Source organism: Salmo trutta, chromosome 30 (assembly GCF_901001165.1).
Source record: "Salmo trutta chromosome 30, fSalTru1.1, whole genome shotgun sequence".
Taxonomy (NCBI): domain Eukaryota; kingdom Metazoa; phylum Chordata; class Actinopteri; order Salmoniformes; family Salmonidae; genus Salmo; species Salmo trutta.
In genome coordinates this window covers 23,214,231-23,226,187 of record NC_042986.1, presented here as the reverse complement: position 1 = coordinate 23,226,187, position 11,957 = coordinate 23,214,231, and the positions used below count along the sequence as shown (strand labels likewise).

The 11,957-nt window shown below is 44.4% G+C and overlaps 1 protein-coding gene across 4 annotated transcripts in view; it reads right to left on the bottom strand.

Annotated features, from left to right (window-relative positions):
* The window catches only part of LOC115168292 (helicase ARIP4-like), a 101,196-nt gene extending 89,981 nt beyond the window's left edge, over positions 1-11,215 (bottom strand). Inside the window, exons 1-2 of one of the 4 annotated variants that reach the window (XM_029723437.1) lie at positions 10,981-11,214; positions 9,450-9,746 (exon numbers count right to left, since the gene is read on the bottom strand). The gene's annotated coding sequence lies outside the window, so the exon portion shown is untranslated. Of the gene's footprint in view, positions 1-9,449; positions 9,769-10,980 lie in introns of those variants that run through there. The other 3 variants (XM_029723438.1, XM_029723440.1, XM_029723439.1) reach the window with 3 other exon arrangements.
* Positions 11,216-11,957: the final 742 nt, after the last annotated feature.

Below are 11,957 nucleotides of genomic sequence, written 5' to 3'. Positions count from 1 at the left end.
TCTCTCTCTCTCTCTCTCTCTCTCTCTCTCCGGAATGCTCTCTCTCTCTCTCTCTCTCTCCGGAATGCTCTCTCTCTCTCTCTCTCCGGAATGCTCTCTCTCTCTCTCTCTCCGGAATGCTCTCTCTCTCTCTCCGGAATGCTCTCTCTCTCTCTCTCTCCGGAATGCTCTCTCTCTCTCTCTCTCTCTCTGGAATGCTCTCTCTCTCTCTCTCTCTCTCTGGGAATGCTCTCTCTCTCTCTCTATCTCCGGAATGCTCTCTCTCTCTCTATCTCCGGAATGCTCTCTCTCTCTCTCTCTCTCCGGAATGCTCTCTCTCTCTCTCTCTCTCTCTGGAATGCTCTCTCTCTCTCTATCTCCGGAATGCTCTCTCTCTCTCTATCTCCGGAATGCTCTCTCTCTCTCTATCTCCGGAATGCTCTCTCTCTCTCTATCTCCGGAATGCTCTCTCTCTCTCTCTCTCTCTCTCCGGAATGCTCTCTCTCTCTCTCTCTCCGGAATGCTCTCTCTCTCTCTCTCCGGAATGCTCTCTCTCTCTCTCTCTCCGGAATGCTCTCTCTCTCTCTCTCTCTCTCTGGAATGCTCTCTCTCTCTCTCTCTATCTCCGGAATGCTCTCTCTCTCTCTATCTCCGGAATGCTCTCTCTCTCTCTATCTCCGAAGAATGCTCTCTCTCTCTCCCTATATATCTTACGGAATGCTCTCTCTCTCTCTATCATACCATGGATGCTACTCTACTCTCTTAATCTCAGGAATGCTCTCCTCTCTCGATATCTCCGGAATGCTCTCTCTACTCTCGATCCTCAGGAATTGCCATCTCTCTCTCTCTATGCTCCGGAATGCCTCTCTCTCTATCTCCTCTCTCTCTCTCTCGGAATGCTCTCTCTCTCTCTCTCTCTCTCTCTCTCCGGAATGCTCTCTCTCTCTCTCTCTCTCTCTCTCTCTCCGGAATGCTCTCTCTCTCTCTCTCTCTCTCCGGAATGCTCTCTCTCTCTCTCCGGAATGCTCTCTCTCTCTCTCTCTCTCTCTCTCTCCGGAATGCTCTCTCTCTCTCCGGAATGCTCTCTCTCTCTCTCTCTCTCTCCGGAATGCTCTCTCTCTCTCTCTCTCTCTCCGGAATGCTCTCATGCTCTCATGCTCTCTCTCTCTCTCTCTCTCTCTCTCAGGTTACGTTTCTTTCCCCCTTCTGGTTATCTAGATCTCTGGCACCCTAGAGGCATCAAACTGTAAGCTTAAAGCCTCAGACAAGCTCAATGCATCTAGTTGATTTTATTAAAATACATAGGGTGTGTCTATATATGGAAAAATACACGTTTAAACATGTCGAGCAATCGATTGGTCGAAAGAACAGGTGACTTTTGGTCGACAAAGCTTTTTTTTGTCGGGGACAGCCCTATTTTACATATACTAGATAATATATGCAAGAAATTTGTTTTGATTTAGAATGGAACATTATCATGCACCCGTCTCAAACAGGGGCAGCGGAAAACAACATGCCATCTTTTCACTTCAATGGCGAATGGAGGACGCTTCATGCCAGCCAGGTAGGATTTACTCCTATTGTAAATATAAGCAATGTGCTTAATATTAGGAAAGTTCAGAAATAAATATAGTAGGCCTAGCCTATAGAAAGCTGATGGGATCCTCCTCTATATGCATAGCCTATAGAAATGTTCAGCTACATGAGCTCATGGCCTCTGATGAAGTGTTTAACTAGATATTCAATTCAGACAGTTCACACACACACACACACACACGACAGAGGGAAAGAAAACTGTTAGGAGCTGAACATAACAGTATGCCAGAGGAATAGAGGACAACATCAGGTGACCTAACTGTTGTGGTTTGTGACAACTATGATTTCTCATTGTTGCCAATTTAATTGCAGTAATTCGTTAACAGATATTTTGTTAACTCTGCTACCGATTTGGTAACAGAATTACGAATTCGAATCACTTAAAATGTATATCAGTGAAAACACTAACGAGGGGCCTCCTGAGTGGCGCAGCGGTCTAAGGCACTGCATCGCAATGCTAGAGGCGTCACTACTCCAGAGTCCGTACGGGAGTTGCAGCGATGGGACAAGACTAACTACTAATTGGATATCATGAAATTGGGGGGGGGGAGAATAAATAATGTAGGTAGGTAGAAGTAACAAGTAAAGGTAGACCTGAGAACTTTCATTATCCTCTCTCATAAGGGAGAGAAATTAGAAAATATCTTTAAGATATGGGTTTTTGGTAACAGAATTACAAAGCACAAGGCAATGTTTCTTAAACTTACAGAAGGGAAATAATTTCTCCAAAACCAAATAGAAAAGTAATGTTAGTTGTCAGGGGTCTTAAACATTGTGTTTTGATGCATTTCTAGTACCTTAGAAAATATCTACCAGAAAGTCTTAAGACCCCTTTTCCATCTGTTTGACCAGAAATCAAACCATTACTTATGCCACAGTTTTATGAGGGAAAATGGTAGAAAGATGTATTTATGCCTTCATTTCCCCAAAATATAGACTCTTAGATTTCATTTGACATGCTCCTATGAACTTCACGTTGGTGATCATGGGTCCTTTAATATGGAAATGACCTACAGTCCAGTATAGTACACGGCACAGTGGGAAGTCCCCCCTCTGTGATGCCCTTAGATCTGCCAGTCTCCAGAGCCGGAGTCAGGCACTTTGATGAAGACCTAAAGGGCTTCAAAAGGGGCTCACAGATATCAGAAGGTCTCCACAGCCCACTATCTAAAAATGGATGTGAGTCCATTCATACAGTAGGCCTGCTACTCAGGCCCAGAAGCTAGAATATGCATATATATAGTAGATTTGGATAGAAAACACTCTAAAGTTTCCAAAACTGTTAAAATAATGTCTGTGAGTATAACAGAACTCATATGGCAGGCAAAAACCTGAGAAAATCCAACCAGGAAGTGGGAAATCTGAGGTTTATAGTTTTTTTTAAAGTGATTGCCTATCCAATATACAGTGTAAATGGGGTCAGATTGCACTTACTAAGGCTTCCACTAGATGTCAACAGTCTTTAGAACGTTGTTTCAGGCTTCTACTGTGAAAGGGGGGGCAAATAAGACCTGTTTCAACCAGTGGTTAGGTTGAAAGCCTTGAGTTGTTTATCGTGCGCGGCCATGAGCGCGAGCTCCGTTCCCTTTCCTTTCTAATGACAAAGGAATTGTCCGGTTGGAATATTATTGAAGATTCATGATTAAAAACATCCTAAAGATTGATTATATACATTGTTTGACATGTTTCTACAAACTATAATGGAACTTTTTTGACTTTTCGTCTGGACTTTGTGAGCGCGCTTTGTGCATTTGGATTACTGGACTAAACGCGCGAACAAAAAGGAGGTATTTGGACATAAAGATGAACTTTATCAAACATTTATTGCTAACATGGAGACCTGGGAGTGTCATCAGATGAAGATCATCAAAGGTAAGTGATTCATTTTAACGCCATTTCTGACTTTTGTGACACCTCTCCTTGGTTGGAAAATGGCTGTTAGGTCAGCGCCTAGCCACAGAGAACCAAACATAATCGCATGGTGTGCTTTTGCCTTAAAGCCTTTTTGAAATCAGACACTGTGGCTGGATTAACAAGAAGTTTATCTTTAAAATGGTGTATAATACTTGTATATGTTTGAGGAATTTTAATTATGAGATTTGTTGTTTGAATTTGGCGCCCTGCAATTTCACTGGCTGTTGTCGAGGTGGGACGCTAGAGTCCCACATATCCCAGAGAGGTTAATCTACATTCAGCATTTAACCTAGTCTAGTGGTGAGGCATGCAGACAGTGAGCCAATGAAATAGCACCCTGAGGACTCTATTAAAAAAAAGTTTGTTCACAGCAGCGAGTGACATTGCTGACCCCAGGTATTTTTAGGAGATAAACGTAGACCTTGGCTAATGACTTCGGCTTTCCGGAGAGAAAAAAAAAAAGTGTGGCCGAACAGCCCCCCCAAAAAAACCTAGCCGAAGTCCCAAACTAACAAAAACATCACTAAATGCTGTCATAATATATGCACAAACTGTTCTGAACTATTTCGGCTGGGAAGCATGCAAACGCCTTTACCCGAAAAGGTCCGGAGCCTGCTGGTTTTCTGTTCTACCTGAAAGTTAAATTGGAGCCACCTGGTGCCCCAGGTCTAAAATCAATCCCTGATTAGAGGGGAACAATGGAGGGGGGAAAAAGGGAGGGGGGGAAAAAATCTGTGGAACTGGCTTCGAGTTCCAGAGTTGAGTTTGAGGGCAATAGATAGTAGGGCCGGAACAATACCAGTATCACGATACTCGTTAGTATCATAGCAAGTAAACAAAACACGAAGCGGATTTAACTTTTTAGGAAAACAGCCCTAATGTTTTCACCCAGAGTTACATGTATTTATTTTCCAAGCTATAGCACACAATCATTCAAATACAGCAGGTTGAAGGACTAATGAATTTGATCTGTTTTCATTTTTGCAATGCAAAGATATTGCAATACTGGTATCATCCCGGCCCTAATAGACAGGTGTGGACAGGAAAAGACATCTAAAAAGGAGTGGTCTGGGATCGCATATCTACGTGGGGGTTAGTGTGCACAGACAGGGTTTCTGCTCAACAATCACCTGCTAACATCAACAACAGTGGTGCTGTAGCCTAGATAAGGACAGACACCCCACCTTCCCTTACCACTCACATAAAACAGCAGACAGACACTGCTTCATATCCAGTGACCCACACAAACCAAAACTGAGATGGGGTGCACTGCACACACGCAAGCTTGCACACGCGGACACACACACACACACACACACACACACACACACACACACACACACACACACGTAGTAAATCAAAGATATAGACCTTAGACACATCAAATACATTGTTTAAGTTGTGAATGAAAAGGTGTTGGATGAGAAAAAAGGCTCCCTTAAAACGTTGAAATCAGCAGCCTGAAAAGTGTCCGAGGGTTAGGCTATTATCAATAATCCCAGCCGCAACATTTTTCAAACTAATTATTTCAAGAAACAAGCAGCCAACAAGCAAAAACAGAGCTCTCATTTAAAACAGCCCCGAAACCCAAAAGGTGCTTTTTTGTCACACCACACAATGCCACAGATGTCTCAAGTTGACAGAACGTGCAATTGGCATGATGACTGTCAGAATGTCCACCAGAGCTGTTGCTAGATGATTGAAAGTTAATTTCTCTACCATAAGCCTCCGTCGTTTTAGAGAATGTGGCAGTACGTCCAACCAGCATCACAACCGCAGACCACGTAAGCCAAGGATCTCCACATCCAGCTTCTTCACCTGTGGGATTGTTGAGACCAGCCACCCGGAACCGGGATTAGTCGGACCAGGCAATGTTTTTCCACTCCTCAATTGTCCAGTGTTGGTTATCGCATGCCCCCTGGAGACGCTTCTTCTTGTTTTTAGCTGATAGGAGTGGAACCCGGTGTGGTCGTCTACTGCAATAGCCCATCCGTGACAAGGATCGGTGAGTTGTGCATTCCGAGATGGTGACTCACTGATTTGTTTCACACTTTTTTGGTTACTACATGATTCCATGTGTTATTTCATAGTTTTGATGTCGTCACTATTATTCTACAATGTAGAAAATAGTAAAAATAAAAACCCTACAGCCTGGGTTTGATAACAGGCTGTGTCGCGACGGGGAGACCTATGAGGCGGCGCACAATTGGTCCAGCGTCGTCCGGGTTAGGGGAGGGTTTGGCTGGCCGGGATGTCCTTGTCCCATCGCACTCTAGCAACTGTGGCAGGCCAGGCGCATGCACGCTGACTTCAGTCGACAGTTGTACGGTGTTTCCTCCGACACATTGGTGTGGCTGGCTTCCGGGTGAAGCGAGCAGTATATAGCATTTACATAAGTATTCAGACCCTTCACTCAGTACTTTGTTGAAGCACCTTTGGCAGCGATTACAGCCTTGAGCCTTCTTGGGTATGACGCTACAAGCTTAGCACACCTGTATTTGGGGAATTTCTCCCATTCTTCTCTGCAGATCCTCTCAAGCTCTGTCAGGTTGGATGGAGAGCATCACTGCACAGCTATTTTCAGGTCTCTCCAGAGATATTTGATCGGGTTCAAGTCCGGGCTCTGGCTGGGCCCTTTAAGGACATTGAGACATGTCCCGAAGCCACTCCTGCACGATCTTGGCTGTGTGGGTTAGGGTTGTTATCCTGTTGGAAGGCGAACCGTCACCCCAGTCTGAGGTCCTGAGAGCTCTGGAGCAGGTTTTCATCAAGGATTTCTCTGTACTTTGCTCCGTTCATCTTTCCCTTAATCCTGACTAGTCTCCCAGTCACTGCCGCTGAAAAACATACCCACAGCATGATGCTGCCATCACAATGCTTCACCATAGGAATGGTATTGACCAGGTGATGAGCGGTGCCTGGTTTCCTCCAGACGTGACGCTTGGTATTCAGGCCAAGGAGTTCAATCTTGGTTTCATCAGACCAGAGAATCTTGTTTCTCATGGTCAGAGTCCTTTAGGTGACTTTTGGCAAACTTCAAGCGGGCTGTCATGTGCCTTTTACTGAAGAGTGGCTTCCGTCTGGCCACTCTACCATAAAGGCCTGATTTGTGGAGTGCTGCAGAGATGGATGTCCTGGAAAGTTTTGGGGCTCCCGAGTGGCGCAGCGGTCTAAGGCACTGCATCTCAGTGCAAGAGGCATCACCTGGTTCGAATCCAGGCTGCATCACATCCAGCTGTGATTGGGAGTCCCATAGGGCGGTGCACAATTGGCCCAGCATCGTCCGGGTTTGGCCCGGGTAGGTAGTCATTGTAAATAAGAATTTGTTCTTAACCGACTTGACTAGTTAAAAAAATATATATATATATATAATCCCATCTCCGCAGAGGAACTCTGGAGCTCTGTCAGAGTGACCATTGGGTTCTTGGTCACCTCCCTGACCAAGGCCCTTCTCCCTCTATTGCTCAGTTCGGCAGGGCGGCCAGCTATAGGAAGTCTTGGTGGTTCCAAACTTCCATTTAAGAATGCTGGAGGCCAATGTGTTCTTGGGGACCTTCAATGCTTCAGGAATATTTTGTGTAGAGGCAGCTCTGTGCCTCGACACAATCCTGTCTCAGAGCTCTACGGACAATTCCTTCGACCTCATGGCTTGGTTTTTGTGTATATATAAACTCAGCAAAAAAAAAAAAAAAGAAACAGCCCTTTTTCAGGACCCTGTCTTTCAAAGTTAATTCGTAAAAACTAAATAACTTCAGATCTTCATTGTAAAGGGTTTAAACACTGTTTCCCATGCTTGTTCAATGAACCATAAACAATTAATGAACCATAAACAATTAATGAACATGCACCTGTAGAACGGTCGTTAAGACTAACAGCTTACAGACGGTAGGCAATTAATATCAGTTATGAAAACTTAGGACACTAAAGAGGCCTTTCTACGGACTTTGAAAAACACCAAAAGAAAGATGCCCAGGGTCCCTGCTCATCTGCGTGAATGTGCCTTAGGCATGCTGCAAGGAGGCATGAGGACTGCAGATGTGGCCAGGGCAATAAATTGCAATGTCCGTACTTTGAGACGCCTAAGATAGCGCTACAGGGAGACAGGACGGACAGCTGATCGTCCTCACAGGGGCAGACCACGTGTAACAGAACCTGCACAGGATTGGTACATCCGAACATCACAGCTGCGGGACAGGTACAGGATGGCAACAACTGCCCGAGTTACACCAGGAATGCACAATCCCTCCATCAGTGCTCAGACTGTCCGCAATAGGCTGAGAGAGGCTGGACTGAGGGCTTGTAGGCCTGTTGTAAGGCAGGTCCTCACCAGACATCACCGGCAACAACGTCGCCTATGGGCACAAACCCACCGTCGCTGGACCAGACAGGACTGGCAAAAAGTACTCTTCACTGACGAGTCGCGGTTTTGTCTCACCAGGGGTGATGGTCGGATTCACGTTTATCGTTGAAGGAATGAGCGTTATACCGAGGCCTGTACTCTGGAGCGGGATCGATTTGGAGGGTGTGTCATGGTCTGGGGCGGTGTGTCACAGCATCATCGGACTGAGCTCGTTGTCAATGCAGGCAATCTCAACGCTGTGCGTTACAGGGAAGACATCCTCCTCCCTCATGTGGTACCCTTCCTGCAGGTTAATCCTGACATGACCCTCCAGCATGACAATGCCACCAGCCATACTGCTCATTTTGTGTGTGATTTCCTGCAAGACAGGAATGTCAGTGTTCTGCCATGGCCAGCAAAGAGCCCGGACCTCAATACCCTTGAGCACGCCTGGGACCTGTTGGATCGAAGGGTGAGGGCTAGGGCTAGGGCCATCCCCCCCCCAGAAATGTCCGGGAATTTGCAGGTACCTTGGTGGAAGAGTGGGGTAACATCTCACAGCAATAACTGGCAAATCTGGTGCAGCCCATGAGATGCACTGCAGTACTTAATGCAGCTGGTGGCCACACCAGATACTGACTGTTACTTTTGATTCCCCCCCTTTGTTCAGGGACACATTACTCCATTTCTGTTAGTCACATGTCTGTTGTTGAATCTTGTTATGTTCATACAAATATTTACACGTTAAGTTCGCTGAAAATAAACACAGTTGACAGTAAGAGGACATTTCTTTTTTTGCTGAGTTTAGATAGAGACACACACATTCTGCTCGCCTTTTGATTTCTACTTAATAGGCGACTCCTTTTCAGAGCAAAAATAAATAAATGCCCCTCCACTCAGACTAGTACAGTACAGTATGTACAGGCCATGCGTCCATAAATAATGGTGCCAGCTCATCAGAGCCACACATGCATACATACATACATACATACATACATACATACATACATATACACATTTCTCTACAAGTGGCTTTTTTTACACCTGTAACAGGGACTTGAGAACATAGCCTGCTGGGTGGGCGAGAGAAGAAAAAAAAAATGTGCATGAACTTCATGATTAAGAGAAGACGAGAAGGAGACAGGGACAGAGCTCAAAGTTTGAGTTCAAGGCAGGAGAAAGGAGATGGAAAGATGAGTGCGGCTCCTCATTTCGGGATGGCTGGGAGCAAGGGAGTGCATAGGAGACATTTGGGCTGTGTCACAACACCCTCCCTCGCCTGCAGGTCTCCCTCTGCGCCTGTTCGCAGGAACAGAGTGAGCAAGCAAAGGAGTGCCAGTAGCAGCCACCCCCAGACCTTCTAAAGGGAGAAGGCCATTTACAATGTTCCCGATAGATCAAACCTGGAATCTGTGTGCTGCTCTGAGACACTCCTCACGTTGAACTGAGGTGGCTCAGCAACAACCTCCAGAGAAAAGACAGAGACTAGACATACTCTGAGCACAATGGTGTACTGTGTTGTTAAGACTTTTCAGTGTGAGCCAAGGGGATAAGAAGAGACACTAAACACAACGTTAGTGGAGTGGTTGATTAAAAGTAAAGAAATTAACTGTCTGCTCACCATGACACTGGACTGCTCACCATGACACTGGGCTGCTCACCATGACACTGGGCTGCTCACCATGACACTGGGCTGCTCACCATGACACTGGGCTGCTCACCATGACACTGGGCTGCTCACCATGACACTGGGCTGCTCACCATGACACTGGGCTGCTCACCATGACACTGGGCTGCTCACCATGACAATGGGCTGCTCACCATGACAATGGGCTGCTCACCATGACAATGGACTCACATGGAACTGATGGCAGATTGAAGACAAATTGGCCAACAAAATAAACGTTGCGAGAGCAATCTAAAAAGAACAAGGTGTGACAGCTTAAAAATACAGAAAAGACTGTTTCATCTTCACCAAGTGCTCACAGAACAGTTCATGTTACTTTTGGGACGGGGTAGAGTTCATTGGATACATTATGTAAGGGGAAATTAAGCAAATGTCTTTGAATTCCCTTCAACAAAAGAACCAGCAGTTAATCCAAGTGACCAGGGTAAAGAGCCTAATCCCTCAGCACAACATACTGTACCTTAGACACCTTTAGATAGTTTTAAAGATGACAAAGTGGAATCTGTGGCAAGTCACAATTCTTATTCCCCATAAATAATGGTACTAATCTTGCTGAGGCAGATATGACTACATCTAAAAAAGATTTACAGAAGATAAGAACATGCATGACTTTAGTTACGTCACACCAAAAAACAACAGCCAAAACCAAAGATTGAACTAGCTGACTATGGTGAATTCAGCTCCAACTACATCTACTGTATTTGCCCAAGGTCAATACTTAAAAAATGTAAACATTATGAAACGCCTAGGTCTACCTTGTACTTATGCTTGTAATCTGTAGTTGCATAGCTTTGTTTGCTGAAATCCATAATTTTGAATAACACAATCAAATACAACCAACTGTTTCCTCATTGTTGATCTAAGACTGCAACTCAGCGTGAATGCGCATGTGCCAATTGAATCTCAACAAGGAACGAGTTGGTAGTATTTGATTAAATATTTCATTAAAAAGTTTGGATTTCAGCAAATAAAGAAAGGCAGACAACTAGAGAGGGCAAATGTACAAGGCAAGCGTTCCTTAAATGTACATTTTTGGAAGTATTGACCTTGGGCGACTAAATGTAGTCGGAGCTGAATTCCACAAAGCCTGGTCTCTGCTCAACTCCGTTGATGAAGTTCATCAGAAACGTCCTTCATCATGGAGTTGCATTTAGTCAGCTAAGAATGACGTAGGTATACATTTCAGTCAACACTTCAGCAAGCAATGCCACTGAATTGAATTATTATTTTACTGTTGTAGATTGAATATGTTTCATTGTTGTCATTCTATTTACACAGCTTTGCTGTAAGGCTTATGGAAATGCACACGTTTCATGACAATGGCAATGCAGTCTGAGCACCGATAATGTGCACTAGGCTCCCATTGTCCACAGTTGACACACTGGGCAGACGAAACACGACTAATGTTTTAACAATGACATCTCCCACAATTACATTTGGCATGCAAACTAAAAAGTACCCTTACCTTTCGCTACGTGAAATTTCTTGAATAATTAGCATTCAATGGTCAATTAATTTGCATTCAATTCTCAATACATTTTCTGTTACATACAGGTTGAGATTTCTTTCATCAGTTTCTTAAGGAGCAACGATGCTTTCGGTCCCCTCCAGGAATACAAAAACCAATTCGAGAGTTCCGGAAAAGCACAGCCGAAGAAATTGACTGAGACACATGATCAGTTTGCGTAATACATTAATATGCATAAAGTTAAATAAGCCGTCAACCAAGTAGGTGCAAGCAAACTAATTATTATGCTGATTCACATATTTTTTTGCTACACATTGTACTCAACTGCACTTTAGACAGACAATTAATATCCAATTGCTATACCACCAAAATAAAGAAATGTTAAATGCGGCCTAAATATCAAACAGACAAAACCATAAAATGAACCCATTTTAGATTGTTGTCCGATTCCTATGGGTTTTCAATTAATGACATGGAAGCTTTTCCAAGTCTACATTTTCTCTCTTCTTACACAGTAACTTAACACATTGATTTCTGAGTTAATTGATCGAGGGAATGGTAATTAACAGAGTATTTTGCCATATATTTCACGCAGCATCTGTAGTAGGCTAGTAGTCTACTGGATTATCTTCAGAAAGCAGTCCCCATCACCTCTAAATTCTCTAATTCTCGCGGCGCCCCCTACTGGCCAATTATATTAAACAGTCCTTGATTTAGTTATGAACCCGCTTTTCACGCACTTCTGGTTCGTCGCAGGGTTTTTCTTCTTTGTCAATGTCACATGTGACATTATACATATTAACATATTCGTTCGAGCAAAAAAACAAAAAACTAACGCAGAGTTAAGATGTTCAACTCTCGGCAGGAAGCCTAGAGGTTAGAGAGGCAAGCCAGGAACCGAAGGGTTGCCAGATTGAATCCCAGGTTAGATGGGGAAAATCTGGTGGCAAGTGAGCTGGCAACTGGAGCCCTTG